The 12,600-nt window shown below is 41.8% G+C and overlaps 2 protein-coding genes across 2 annotated transcripts in view; both read left to right on the top strand.

Annotated features, from left to right (window-relative positions):
* Positions 1-12,008, top strand: part of CFAP95 (cilia and flagella associated protein 95) — a 220,022-nt gene extending 208,014 nt beyond the window's left edge. The window contains exon 8 of the transcript XR_012072007.1: positions 11,878-12,008. The gene's annotated coding sequence lies outside the window, so the exon portion shown is untranslated. The remainder of the gene's footprint in view (positions 1-11,877) is intronic.
* The window catches only part of MAMDC2 (MAM domain containing 2), a 140,737-nt gene continuing 140,050 nt past the window's right edge, over positions 11,914-12,600 (top strand). Inside the window, exon 1 of the mRNA XM_072959574.1 lies at positions 11,914-12,023. The gene's annotated coding sequence lies outside the window, so the exon portion shown is untranslated. The remainder of the gene's footprint in view (positions 12,024-12,600) is intronic.

The following is a 12,600-nucleotide window of genomic DNA, read 5'->3' on the forward strand; positions in this document are numbered from 1 at the left end:
GGAAGAATTACCACTTGGTTTCATTTCTCTTTCATTTCTCTTTCCATACCTGAGCAATACGTCATGTCCCACGAGCATTCTACTACATCATTCCCTGGATATTTATTTTTGTTATCTGTGGACAATAGCTCATGTTCCACTGAGCAATCTATTGCATCCATTCCCTGGGCAAAAGCCCGTTATCCATACTCTCCTTTCAGAATTACATATATTTGCACTTCATGCAAAGGCTATTCTTGTATCTTCAATGATCTATCCTTATGGGTACAATTTTTGTGCCCAGGGATGTTAACCAGCCAAGCATACAACTGTCGTACTGTACACTGATTCCTAAAGATCCCAGATGAGGCCCCCTAAATCTTCACCAGGATTGTCAGAAACCCTAGAGAAACTACAGAAACCAAACACAAGGAATACATTTAAAAGTGGCTAGAGAATAAAGATAGATTGCCTACAAAGGAGCAACTATTAGAGTGTCAATAAACTTCTCAACTGCGTCAACAGAGGCCAGAGGGTAATAGAAGACTTATTTCCGTATTGGAAGATAGAGATATTTTTCTTCCTTCTGCATCCACCATGCACTTTAATGCTTCCCAGATTCTCAGTCTTTTAATGGTGTCATTTTGTTTAGAGCAATCATCAATGTTTATATTGTTATGAGTGTAAGTGTGGCTTGCTTTTGAGTGTATGTGACTTGCTTTCATCATCTGAATGTGTTTAAGATCTTCCTGTCCCCACTGTTTTGATATTTCACAGTGATAAGCCTTGTTTTGCATCTATTTTCTTCTGTAGTTCTGAGCATTTAGTGAACCTTTCAATCTGGAAATTCATATATTTAAGTTCAAGGAAGTTTCCTTATTTCTTTGATTTTGTTTTTCTCGTTTATTTTTTCTGCTCTTTCTTTCTGAAATTCTCATTATTCAGACGTTGGCCTTCCTAGACTGTTATATACAGTGTTTTGTAATATAACATTGTGTATTTTCTACATAAAATGCATATACACAATTATAAATTTATGTAATATAATGTTTATGTAATATATATATTTCTCTAATTTCCTTTTCTTTGGTTTATGCTCTACTTTTAGGAAGACTCACCTGAACTTTCAAACTTTCTATTTAGTGTTTCAGTTCTGCTATCATGTTATTAATTTCTAAGGGCTCTTTCATGTTCTCTGAATGTCCTTTTTAAAATAGCATTCTGACCTTGTTTCTGGGACTCAGTATCATTGCTTATCTTTTTAAAGATATTAATAATAGCTTTATTTTGAAGTTTTCTCTTCTTTTCATGGTTTAATTTTCCTCCAAGTTGTTTTACTCTGTGGTCTGTTTGATCTTTATCTTATGTGTTATAGGCATTCTTCAGCTGTCTGGTAATATTTAGGTGCCTGCTCATGTTTAATTGTGGGTGAGTAAAAACACTGATTGGAAGATCTGAATGCATTTCATTGGAAGGTGTTATGGCTATGCTATTTGTTGGGGGGAACCTCAATATCAGTATCTTAAGTGTTTTCTCTTGAGCTGGTCAGATACCCCAGAGATGATGCTTCCAGTCTTCTAATTCTTCTTTCTGTGTAACTGAGCAGGACCCTGTGGGGCCTTCCTGGGTCAGACCGCTCCCCCATATCCTCTGCTGTAGCGTCTCTCTGAATTACCCAGATAATAGTATCTCATGTATATTTCCTGAGTTTTTCAGATGCTATAAACCACCACCAATGGGAAGAAATTAACTACTTAATGATTGAGAGCACGTAGCCCCAAGACCTTCTGGTGCCTAGAGGTTGATAGTGTTGACCACCCTGTTACCTCAACATCAGCCAATCAGAGGATTGTGTGCAAGCTGATCACGTACTCTGTAAAGGCCCCCTTACCAGCCTTTAAATGTGCTTTGCTGAAACCCTTTAGGGAGTTCTGGGTTTTCTTGGGCATAAGCCATCCCGTCCTCCTAACTTGGCCCTGAAATAAACCTTTCTCTGCACCAAACTCCAACATTTCCATTTGTTTGTCCTCATGGTGCTTCAGGCACACAAACTTGTCTTCAGTAACACCTGGAGAGAAAAGGTTTGGTCATAAACATTTTGGAAGCTAGGTGTGTGAACAGGGCTTGGAAGTGGGGTCCCACTCAGCTTTCAGTGTCTACATATTCATGTACTCAACCTAGTTTCCGTATAGTATGGTACTCTTGCTTTTTACCTAGTTTGTTTCATCCAAGTCCAGTATACCTCTGTTTTGCCCTTTCTAGAGAATAAACATTTATTCTTTTGCTAGGGTGTTGTGATGGTTAATTTTATGTGTAACTTGGCTGGTCTAAGGGATGCTTAGATAGCTGGTAAAACATTATTTCTGAGTGTGTCTGTGAAAGTGTCCCTGAAGGAGATTAGCATTTGAATTGGTGGACTGAGTAAAGAAGATCACCCTCACCAGTGCAGGTGGGCATCATCCAATCTTTTCAGAGCCTGGAACAGAAAGGAACAAAAGTATGGAGAAAGGGTGAATTTACTCTTTGCTTGAGCTGGGACATCCATCTCCTGCTCTTGGATATCAGCATCCTACTTCTTAGGCCTTTGGACTTGGACTGAGTGACTCCATTCAGCTCCCCTGGTTCTCAGGCTGTCAGCTTTGGACTGGAGCTACATCCCTGGCTCTCCTGGGCCTCCAGCTTGCAGATAGCAGATCATGGGACTTCTTAGCCTTCATAATTGCATGAGCTGATCCCTCACAATAAATCTCTTTCTATATATCTCTATATATCCTTTGGTTCTGTTTCTCTGAAGAACTGACTAATACAGGTGGGGAGGAGAAATCACCCATAGTATGGGGTAAGGAGGGGAGTGAGGAAGCTAGTGCTTCTCAAATGGCTTTTCTAATCTTCCTTATTTTAAGCCACCCTCTTCATGCTCATTTCCAATGTTACCTGGTGTCACCATCTCCTGGACTGTTGATAGTGATGCAGAGTTAACCAAGCCAGCTTTGAATCTGACTTTCTTTGATCTGCTTAGTCAGTTTTTACATATCCATCTTCTTTCTAGCTTCTAAAAGTTTGTTGTTGTCCCCTCTTCCATTCTCCATATTAAATGTTCATACATTTCTAAATAATATCTATTCATTGTAGCTTTTATATGGTTCTAGAGAAGAACAATTTGGATGAGTATGTTCAATCTTCCATGTTTACCTAGAACTTTCATCTAGAAGACTCCATTCAACGGAACTGTTTTTTATGATAGATGTTTTCAAAAGTTTGGAGAATTGACCTCTCTAGGTCTTTGCTGAAAAAAAGTTACTAAAGAATATATTTCAAAAATCAGGAGACTGAACCTTGAAGAAAAGCATGGAATGCAAGAATCAGTAGACATGGGAACCTGGTGGAGACTCAGGTGGATGCCACCTATCAGGAAATTATTCCTTTCTGGAAGAACGTGGGGATGTCTTTGGTCCAGTACAGAAACATAGTAAAGATACGGAAGGCAGCTCCCACTGCAGAGCACTTCCAAGCTAGAGTGAAGGATGGAAGCCACTCCAGTCCATTGCCTTTTTCTGGAATGAAGCCTGGAGGTAAGGGAATTGTTTCCCCATGAAACATCCCCCTCCCCTACCACTTTGAGAGAAATTCTGCAACCAGTGAGGTAGATATCTGGAAGTCTAATCCAAACCTGCTATGGGCGAGTGAATAAAAAAAACTTCCTTATAACAAGAGAAGTTAAAAAGTTGTCAAATGGTCATGAAAAACCCAACAGTTTCAGTTTGGGAGGAGTTATAGGGGCTTCCAGCAAATTCAGAAAAAAACATATCTCACTTTAAAGTTTCTCTCTTTTTCTCAGAAGACACATTTATTGGACACAGACAGACTTGCCCCTCAGGATATAATATAACCAGAGCCCAAGATAATTTCCTTTAGCCCCTAAAAACAGAATCCTGTGAGGCGCCTCTTGATATATCCCATTCCACCTTGTTTGCTCCACCTCAAGTATTGTCAAATAAAGATTTCTATTTTAATCCTAAAACTATCTTCTTTTTTTCTTGAAGTGTATAGTTGATTTAAAGTATTACATTAGTTTCAGGTACAGCATAGTGATTCAGTATTTTTACAGATTATGCTCCATTAAAATTTATTAAAAGATAATGGCTATAACTCCCTGTGCTATATAATACATCCTTGTTGCTTATCTATTTTATACATGGTAGTTTTTAATCTCTTAATCCCATACCCCTAATTTGCCCCTCCTCCTTTCTCTCTCCCTTTGGTAACCACTAGTTTGTTCTCTGTATCTGTGAGTCTGCTTCTTTTTTGTTACATTCACTGGTTTGTTGTATTTTTAGATTCCACATATAATTGATATCATATAATATCCATCTTTCTCTGTCTGACTTATTTTACTAAGCATAATATTCTCTGTCTCCATCCATGTTGCTGAAAATGGCAGAATTCTATTCTTTTTAATGGCTGAGTAATATTCCATTATGTCTTCTTTTTTATACATTCTTCTGTTGTTGGGTATTTGGATTTCTTCCATATCTTGGCTATTATAAATAGTGCTGCTGTGAACAACGGGGCACATGTGTCTTTTCGAATTAGTGTTTTCATTTTTTCCAGATATATACCCAGCAGTGGAATTGCTGGATAATATGGTAGTTCTGTTTTTTAGTTTTTTGAGGAATCTCCATACCGTTTTCTGTAGTGGCTGTCCCAATTTACATTCCTACCAATAGCCTACAAGAGTTCCCTTTTCTCCATATCCTCCCAAACATTTGTTATTTATATACTTTTTGATGATAGCCATTCTGACAGGTGTGAGGTGATCTCTTTGTTGTTTTGATTTGCATTTCTTAATATTTAGCTATGTTCAGTATCTTTTTGCGTGCCTGTTAGCCATCTGTATGTCACCTTTGGAAAAATGTCTGTTCAGGTCTTCTGTACATTTTTTGATTGGGTTGTTTGTTTTTTTTTATATTGAGTTGTATGAACTGTTTATATAATTTGGTTATTAATCCCTTGTCGGTCATATTATCTGCAGATATTTTCTCCCTTTCCATAGGTTGTCTTTTCAATTTGTTGATGGTTTCCTTTGCTGTGCAAAAGCTTTTAAGTTTAATTAGGTCCCATTTATTTATTTTTGCTTTTATTTTCTTTGTTTCAGGAAATAGTTACATAAAAATATTGCTAAAATTTATGTCAAAGAGTGTTCCACCTATGTTGTCTTCTAGGAGTTTTATGGTTTTAGGTCTTATATTTAGTTCTTTAATCCATTTTGAGTTTATTTTTGTATATGGTGAGAGGAATGTTCTAATCTCATTCTTTTGCATGAGGCTGTCCAATCTTCCTAGAACCACTTGCTGAAGAGACAGTCTTTTCTCCATTGTATATTTTTATCTCCCTTGTCATAGTGTAAAACCATTTTCTACTTTACCATTTTTAATGTTCTAGTGGTTGGTAATTATAATGGTACCTGCTCAATAGTTTAGGTTTTTCCTCTCTTCCGAAAGAACATCAAAGATACAGTTTATCAATTGTCCAATTTATACTTCTAGTTTCTCTACCCCCTACACTTGATCTGCAAATGCTGGACACTGTATGAAAGGCTATTTTGATGGATAGACTACATCTTCAGTTTCAACTGCAAGCCTAGACCTGTGAAATACTTAAGTTGGTAGAAAATTGAGAGTGACTATTTATATAGTACTTACAGAATGCCAGGTACTCTCTTAAATATTCTAACAATATAAACTCATCTAGTACTCACGACCACCCTGTGAGATAGGTATTATTATTATTTTTATTGTATAGAAGAGGAAACTGAGGCACAGAGAGACCTAATAATATGCTCTAGGTTCACAGATAGTAAGTGACAGAAGACAGCTGCAAGTTGAACCCTAGTGGTCTAGCTCCAGGGTCCATGGTCTCGATGACAAAATTATGCTCCCTGTTCTGACACAATACTGTCTTACTCTTTTCAAAGCACTCTTTTTTTCCTGTTAACATTAATAGCACTTAATTTTGTTGATGATGGAAAGATTAAGTCAGTGTGTTCTCAACCCTGGCCCAGGAGAATCACCTTGGAGAGCTTTAAGGAAATTGCAATGCTTTGGTCCTTTCCCAGAAATTATGATTTAATTGGTCTGGTGGGGCCCAACCTTTGTATTAAAAAGAAGCAACTCCCCAGATGGTTCTAATGTGCATCTGGAACTGTGATACATTGGATTAGTTCACTGAGGCATCTTGCAGTGCCTGGTGGTAGAGTTTCTTCATTATTACCAATTGCATGGGCCTTTAAATCCCCAGTGTCTCCACCCTTTGCATTTCAGTCTTCCAGATTAGTAGCAATAGTGTGACTTGCTTTCTCATGAATAATGTGTCTTTGCACACCATGCACTTGTGAACGCATGCACAAACATCGTAGGCCTGTTCAGAGTGGATATTCACTGTCTGTCACCTTCCCATATGGTGTCTGTTCTGTCTCAGTGCCCAGGACTTTTTAGTTGTGAATATCATTTTGTCCCTGTTCGGTTTAGATCAAATCACGTAATGTGCAGATCTTCAATCTAACACATTAATAAGGTCAGAGGCTAAGCTGGGATTTCACTGCCCTTTTTGGAAAAAATTTTAGCTTCAGAATGCTTTAATCTTTTTTTTCTCTCTCTCTCTCTCTCTCTCTCTTTTTTTTTTTTAATCTCTTTTTTCCCCATGCCACAGCACTCAAACAGAACTTGTAGAGGAGAAAAATCCAGGCCTCCCCCCGTCTCCAGAGCCACCAACGTCCTTCAGCTAACTCTTAGCCCCAACAGGTGACAGAGCCTCCCAGGATTGGGAGGATGTCCCAGGAAGAACATACCAGCCTGCACACATTCTTGCTACACTGAACCCTGAAATGCCAGATGACTGGGGGTCTGTAGAGAGGTGGGTTCTGACGCTGCTCAGCTGCTCTCTGTTAAATACAGCCACAGGGGTCTAGAGCTGTTTGTGTCCTGGTGTTTGGTAGAGACTTAGATAATTCTGGCTTTCCCAACAGCCAGCCTTCCTCCTGGACCCAGACAAGAGTCCATAGGATGGGGCTGGAACAATTTAGGAGGCAGGATGCAGGCTGTTGCATCATCTCTATTTCCCTCCAACACCCAAGGCCTGTGCCTCCTTCCAGGGGCCGAGCTCTCTCCCTGCAGGCTCCCCTGCCTCTCATGAAAGTAGGCCTCTGAAAGCCTTCCCCCCACCCAGTTCACCAGCTGTGCTGCTCTGACACCAGACAGCCTGCTCCGACTCCCTGTTCAGACTGTGTGGAACTACACATCTGTGTAGCTCATTCGTTTCTATAAACATCCCCCCGAATGACCTACAATTTAGATTTAGGTCTTTTTCTTCCACCATAGGGATGCAGGCCTCTGGGCTGTGTGGACCAGCGAGGCTCTGCCAGTCCTTAGCCTTCCCTTCAATGTGCATTTATTGCGCGCCAGCCGTCAGCCATGCACAAAGATGGTGCAGGAGCAGACACAAAGATGAAGCAGACTTGTTCTCTGCTTTTGAAATCTCAGCTTGCTTTGCAGATAACGGAGATTGAAACAAAGTCATCCCAATACAGCAGAACACACACTGCAGCTTGTGGGGGACAGTAAAGCACAGGCATAGGGAAGGGGACATTGAACTGGGTCTTGAGAAATGAATAGGAGTGCATGAATTTCCTAGGGCTGTGTACGAAGTACTATAAACTGGGTGGCTTAAACAACAGAAATTGCTGTTCTGGAGGCCAGAAATCCAAGATCCAGGTGTCAGCGGGGTTGGTTCCTTCTGAGGACTGTGAGGGAGAATCAATTGGAGGCCTGTCACCTGGCTTCCAATGGTTGCTGGCAATCTTTCCCAATACATGGCTTGTCAAAGCATCACCCTGATGTCTGCCGTCATCTTTGTTCACGTGGCATTCTTCTTGTGTTGTCTGTGTCCAAATTTCCCCTTTTTATAAGGACGCCAGTCGTATTGGTTTAGGGCCCACGCTACTCGAGTGTGGCCTCATCTTAGCTAATTACATCTGCAATGACCTTATTTCCAAATAACTTCATGTTCTGCGGTACTGGGGGCTAGGACTTTAACATAAGAATGCGGGGGTGGAGGGACACGATTCAACTCATAATAAGGAGTTTATCAACTAGAGAAGGGGAGGAGGGCATTCTGATTCCCAACAAAAAGGAGCACACTTGAACACGAGTGTGGACAAGAGGATGCAGTCTGGGAAAGGCAGGTGGGGGTGCGGGTGTTAGGGTGGGATGGATGTGGGACAGAGAGGTAGGTTCGACTCTGATCATGAAGAGCTTTTCCAACAGGACTCTGGGTATGGACACTTCACTGGGGCAAGAGAAACTTGTCTTCCTGGCCTCAGCTCAGCTTAGGGTAAAGGAAGAAGGCGGGGACCCAAGAACAGGACATTTCAAAGTGTCTGCTCCAACCTCCACTGTGTTGGACGATTAGAGAGATCAGGAGGGCTTTGCTGGTAGCTAGACATGGGTTCACACCCCGGCCCTCTAACCTCTGGTAAGTCACTTAAATTCTTTGGGCATAGTTTCTTCCTTCATAAATTGAGCAAGAAACCACCTGGCACAGCACAAACACTCGACAGAAGAGGGTAGCATCATCCCTGTGAGAAGTCAACGCAAGGAACTTTGACTTTAAAAAAAAAATCAGAAGTTTGCATTCAAATTATAGTGAAGGATATCTGACTCCAAGGTAAGGTTCAGAGTAAGCTGATTAAGGGAAGATTAATGATGGAGAGTATCTATTTCAGTGCTCACTCCAAAAGAAATAGCTACTTCCCTGGTTCAGGTCAGTTGAGTGCAGCAGTTTAAACAGTGGGGTATATAAAAGGAGGTTTGTAATAACTGGTTAGCCGTGGGCCTTGGTCCCTCACAGAGGGTGATTCAGACCCACAACAGGCATGTGACTGCCCCTAGGGGGTGAAAGGCAGGTGGCACAGGCAGGAAACAAGGGACCACACCAGCCAGCCTGGGGCAGAGCCCCCAGACACCTCCTGCTGGAATGCAATCAAGGTCACTGGCAGGACAAGCCACAGAGCCTGGAATGGTTTTACCAGCTCATGTTTGACCTGATGGCATGCACCGAGTAGGGGCATGTCGGTAGGTGTGTGTGGAGAGAGAGACAACATGAAAACAAGACAGCAAGACACTGAGTATAGAGTGGGGCTGAGAGGCAGAGGTGAGCCCAGTTGGAGACCCAGAGAGCCCAGAGACAGAGACAGAGACAGAGCAGCAAAGAGCATGAGGATGTGCTGGGCTCTGTAAGAGGTGAGCCTCGTGCCCACAGAGTCAGGAGGTCACTCTGCCTGCCTGTGATGCAGGTGGCCCTTGCGAGGAGAGACGGGCCTTGGAAAGAGGAAGGTTTCCGGGGCCAATATAGTGTATGCCAGCCAATTCCAGCTTCACACTGGCTGGACATGTGACCTTGAGCAAGTTAGATGACCCTCCTGGTCCTGTTTCCTTGTCTGTAAAATAGAACAGTGATCTCCACCTCACAGAAATACTGCATGGATTACAGGAGGTAATGCACGCAGAGTGCCTGGCACGTGCTTGCCTGATGCATCACTCTGTGTTAGCTTCCTACAGCTGCTAGAACAAATTTAAGCTGGGTGGTTTAAAACAATAGAAAGTCATTCTCTCCCAGTTCTGAGGCCAAAAATCTGAAATCAAGCTGTCTGCAGGGCTACACTCCCCTGGGGCTCTAGAGAGAGTCTGTTCTTTGCCTCTTCCAGCATCAAGGAATTCCTTGATCTGGGGCTGCTTCACTGCAGTCTCAGTCTCCATTTTTACATGTCTGTTACTTCTTTTCCTTCTCTTATAAGGACACTTGCCATTAACTTAGGACCCACCCCACAATACAGGATAATCTCATCTCAAGATCCCTAACTTAATTATATCTGCATGGCCTTCTTTCCAAATAAGGTCACATTCACAAGTTCTGGGATGTAAACCTATCTTTTGGGGGGGGCTTCCATTCAACCCACCACACTACCTAAAGTTTATCGAGTGCTTTCTAAAACCAGAACATTACAAAAAAAATAATAATAAAATAAAAAATAAATAAAACCAGAACATTACATGTATCATTTGATTATTTGATTAAGTTACATCTTGGGGAGAGAGTCCCTGGTAGTTCCTACTTCCAGGCCTTATGCTGTTTTCCCAAGTGATGTGGCAGTGCATGGCCACGTGGCTTCTGATTGCTGGTGGAAGGAAGTGGGTTGATTCACATAATTGCTAGATTTTCCAGATTCCCTCCATGGCCCTCTCCTTTCCCTTCTCTGCAAAATGTCTGTGGTGGACACTGATGTGCTGTCCAGATCCTTCTTCAACTCACCCCAGCTGTTGGGAGTGTTGTCATCAAACAGCCTTCAGCTGTTAGCCCCTTCTCGTTGGCCTCTGTGCAGAGAGCTAACTCACTGGAGCTCACCCATCCCAATGTGGGCCACATCCTGTGATGGATGGAGGCAGCCGTACAAAGAACCTGGCCATTTCAGCCCAACATGGGGCAAGTCGTATGGGCCATTTAAACTTCAGAGTTCCCTGTGGGGTCAGAAGAGGCTTTGAGGGACCTGGAGGCTTTGTAGTGTCATTTCTCCCTCAGCCCAGCCCTGCTTCCTTTGACTTCCTTCTACTCCCTTCCACAGGAGTTGATCCCAAGGGTGCCCCCTAGTGAAATCCTGCACATTCAACTCCAAATCAGAGTCGGCTCCCCTGAGTACCCGCTCTGGGACAAGGTGGAAGGGTCATCTGTTCTTGGGGTCAGGCAATTATATGTGAAATGAAAATTTTACTCCAACTAATTTAGCACTTATGTGTAATGATTTGGTTTCCCATAGGTGGCAATAAATGATGTCACCTTTAAGTATTACATCATATCTTTAAATTTTTGAGATGTCTTTAGGGCTTTGACGTTTTTCATTTTCCTAACACCTGGAATGTGAAAATTACCTAAAGCAATCTTAAAGCTTTGAAATGCTCCATAGGTACCTGGAAAACGGAGCACCAGTTTGATAGTTGCTGATAATTTGTTTAATTGAAAACAGTGTTTTGAAGTTACAACTGGATTCATATCCATCTTTAAATTTTTAATTAAGTGATTTGATAAAATTCATCAAATATTTAGCACCATCTCTGAGCAAGAAATCAAAAAAGAAAGACAAGGGAGACAGGCTACTGTAACAGTTGAGAAAATAGGCTTGGAATAAAAAGTCTTGAGTCTTGTCTGTACCGCTCATTGTCACTGAACTCTGCAACTCCGTGTCCCCATCTATTGAATGGGAATAATAATGATGTGTACCCCATAGAGTCTTTGAGAAAGTTTAAATGAGATTAGCTACCTAAAATATTTACAATAGTAAACATAATAAATGTTATTTATTATTATTATTAGTTACTACCTGAGCCAAAGCATATAAGCACACACTTTAAACAAATGGTAGATCATTTGAGTCACTGCCTATAGAAAACTCATGAAAATTTGTCCAAACTTATTTTTGAAGGCTCCAGGAGCTCTTTTCTCATTAGAGAGAAAGCTTTTAAGTTTTGTCATCATAAACGTGACTTCTGAGTAAAGATCTGGAAGTAGTGTAGGTGAGTCATGTGGCTCTCTGGGGAAGAGCATTTCAAACAGAAGGAACAGTCAATGCGAAGTTCTGAGAGGACAGCTAAAAACTGAATTTGAAGACCAGCCAAGAGGTCCATGTGGCTGGAGGGGAGTGATCAGGGCAGATGAGGTCAGAGATATAAGGGGGTGCAGACAGGTTTTGTGGGACCTGGTAGATCATTGTGAAGAGTTTGAATTTTGCTAAATGAATTTGTTAGGAGTCTGGAGCCAAGGATTGACATGACCTAATTTCTGTATTAAAAGGGTGCCCTGACTACTGTGTTAAGAATGGAGTGAAGGTGCACAAGGCAGAAGAAGCAAGGATATCACCATTAGGAAGCTACCACAGCATCCCTGGCAAACATCCACGACAGCTTGGATCAGGGCAGATGCCGTGTGCACGGAGTGTGGTCAGTACCTGTTGTGTTTTGAATCCTGAACTGACAGAATTTGGTAATGTCTTGAGAGGAAGAGCAGAGTCAAGGATAACTAAGTATTTTGTCCTGAGCAACTGGAGGGGAAAGATTCCTTTAACTGAGAGGAGGAAGATGTGGGGGAGAGTCAGGCTTGGGAAGGTGTTCATGTTGGGACCTATTAAGTGTGAGACAGCTCTTAAGCATCCAAATGAAAATGTTGAGGTGGCAATGAGATAGAAGAGTCTAGAGTTAGTGAGCTGTCTGGACTAGAAATATGCATTTAGGAGTTATCGGGCTACAGCTGGTGTTTCAAACTTCAAGACTGTTTGAAATCACTGAGGAAGTGAGGAGGGAAGGAAGCAGGAGGTGAGAGGACAGAACTTGGAGGCACCCTAATATCCAGGGGTCAGAGAGAGAAAAAGAAACAGCAAAGGAGAAGGAGCTGCCAATGAAGGAAGAAGAAAACTAGGAGAGTCTGGGAACCAGGTGAAGGCATGTGAACAGGGCTTTGATGGTTGAACAGGAGGTTGTTAGACCAGTGGTCTTCAAACTGTGGTCCCAGACTAGCAGC

The sequence above is a fragment of the Vicugna pacos genome, chromosome 4, assembly GCF_048564905.1.
Source record: "Vicugna pacos chromosome 4, VicPac4, whole genome shotgun sequence".
In the NCBI taxonomy this organism is placed as follows: Eukaryota; Metazoa; Chordata; class Mammalia; order Artiodactyla; family Camelidae; genus Vicugna; species Vicugna pacos.